Raw genomic sequence first — 2803 nt, 5'->3', positions numbered from 1 at the left:
GGGCCCGCCGCGCCGAGGCCTCCGGCCCCCAGCCCGGGCGGGGCCTCGCCTCGGTGCCTTTCAAAAAATTAATTGTTAAGAGTTGGAAAAAAATAAACACATTTAAAGAAATAAATAAAAGAGACGGCTGCCAGAAGCCGTGCGGTTCGCTGCGGCGCGGCCCCTGGCCGACCGCTGGGCCAGGCGGTGCGCTCCGTCCTCCTGCCCTACCGGTCCCTCAGCAACCTCCATCTTTGGGCACACCTGTACTGCTGGAGGCACCCGGCTTTTTTTCCTATCCAGACATCACCGGCATTTTAAAATACGTGATCGCGGCCTTTCCCTCCCCGCCGAAGCCTCGGTTTTTCCTCAGGTACCTCTGCAAGCATCGGTCCTGCCAGCTACCCCCTCGCAACCGAGCCTAAAGGGTCCTTACCAGCCACCTCCTCCTCCTCCCGGAGCCGGCTGAGGGGCCTGGAAAACAGGAGCAAAAAGGGCAGTTCTTACTAGATATACCTGTTAAACATCTAAAGACATTTCTAGAGCCAAAGCACCTAACCACACATATGATCCCTCTTAAAAACCCAACTCCGAGACACTCTGCTTTCTTACTCTCAAGTTTTAAACTGAGCTTATGACAGCTTTAACAGCTTTCAACAGACAGGGAAGGCCACTTCACCTTCTGATTTACCACACAGCCTGCAGGTAATAAGATAACAGGGATCATCTTTCCCAAGGCATCATACCTGTTGTTAGGGGAGAAAAGCTTTTGGAAACATGTACTACTATTATTATTAATTATTCTGTAGCTTATAGTTTAAATTCCTTCACTGCTGATGTCTGGCAGCGCTAAAAAGAGCAACATCTGTCTGCATCTACTACTATTACATTCAGGATCTCATACACAGCTCTCTGTGGCCATACCCCCACACCAGTCTCTTCTCTATGTTCTTCTTCACTCAGTCCTCCACCTTCCAGCCCTCTTACTGCACATCCCAATCTCCCCAGCTCCTGCAACATCCCTGTTTTCCCCCAAAACCTCAGCCACGCATTAACATCATCTCTGTCTATACAAACAGTGGGTGCTATGCTGAACCTCAACCCTAATGTACAGACCTGCACCCTAGCTCCCTTACAGCACGGACACCACTGTGTTAACAAAGGGGTGTAAAGTCACTCACCATGTAAGATCATGTGAGCTTAAGTTAAACTATTAGCCTTAAGACTAAGCACCCTCTTATCTTTTCATAATACAGCTTTTAAGGAATTTAGAACGTCATGAGGCACAGCCCTGCTCAGGCCAATGGATTTACTCTGATCTACCAGTGAGACAAAGGCAAGTAGAGCCTCTAGGTCACGACACAAAGACAATCTCAAGACGACCTACCAGGCTACCCACAGGGGCAAAAGGATGTTTGCAGCCACTGCTATTATCAGTCATTTGTTACAAGTCTTAATATGTTGAGCCAAGTATGTGACAATTGCAGTATGTTCCAGGGTTTCTCACCCCCTCTATTTGAAAAGGAGAGGGGTCCTAAAATTGTGTGGTGGTTTCAAATCTTCCCCTTGGAGAGAGTGCCGTTACATTTTGGTGGGAGTTTCACACACAGACATGTAACATGACATGTAATGAACCCATGTTAAAAAGTTAACACAACTGCATCTCAAGCAAAGACATTTTGTAACTAGGCTGAATAAACAGCTGTTTTTCCATCCACACCTTTATATTAGACCAACCCCTGTTACTGATGTCATTATCCCAAAATAAATGTATCTTAAATATCAAGTCAGCTTATGTAGGCTGAGCAGACGATTCAAGTAAGAATTCATAACTTTAAAATAAACTCTAGATAAATATGACTTGCTTTTGCTGTCGTGAATTTCAGCCAGCTACATATTTTCAAATATCACACTCCACTTACCTATGTAAGTCCTGACATAATCCACTCTGCCATTATTTAAGAGAGACAAATTCCTGACATATATTTTATCTCCTGGAGAAACAAAAATTGTTACATCTAAATACCTGTAGTGTTCAACCTTCTATACAAAGTAAATGCATAATAGTACCTACCATCTTTTCGGATGTAGAATCAAAACAGAGTACTTACCATCTTCCCAAGGGAAACCATTGATTCTAAAGCACAGACAGACGATGGTTTCAGTTAAGACTCCTACAGATTGCTTTTAGGCCAGGCTCGAAGATCACTGTCCCCTGCATCGCAGTACTCTGTACCAGCTATGCTCCTTTGGCTATTTAATGAATAATTCATTTCTGTCACCTAATAGCCTAAAAATCTGTTTAAATCATGCTGCATATGATCATTAAGATCAGAGCAGAATTGACAAAAGGAACTGACTGAAATGAAGAGTCCTGAAAATTATTGATGCACAGCTGGCCAAATGACCTGATTTTATTTTACATATATATCTCTGGAAAGGACAGTGAAACACGTTATCCACCATCTATAGCAACGTGTTTGTGAACTCTGTTCAGGTCTTTGATATATTGTAAATTATAGCTATACAAAACCTCAGCTTCTAAATTGTAACATGAAACAATGGATTTTGTTGTATTCTAGAGGGTATATTATATAGTACTTTCTACTGCTATCAAAATTAAATATTTAAAACAGGGGGAAAAGAAAAGCTACTGAATCATCAGCTGCCTCCTGGTAACTTGTGGCAAAACTCCTCTACAAAGGATGAGAGTGTTTTATAATCGCACACCATACTATAACTTGGTACTTGATACCCCAGATGCTCTCTACCACCCCCAGTCCAGGAACCGCAGTCCTGAACAAGGAGATCAGAGTTTTCAGAC

The sequence above is a fragment of the Charadrius vociferus genome, unplaced genomic scaffold (genome assembly GCF_000708025.1).
Source record: "Charadrius vociferus isolate BGI_N301 unplaced genomic scaffold, ASM70802v2 scaffold163, whole genome shotgun sequence".
Lineage (NCBI taxonomy): Eukaryota > Metazoa > Chordata > Aves > Charadriiformes > Charadriidae > Charadrius > Charadrius vociferus.
Note: the sequence above shows the minus strand (reverse complement) of the source record.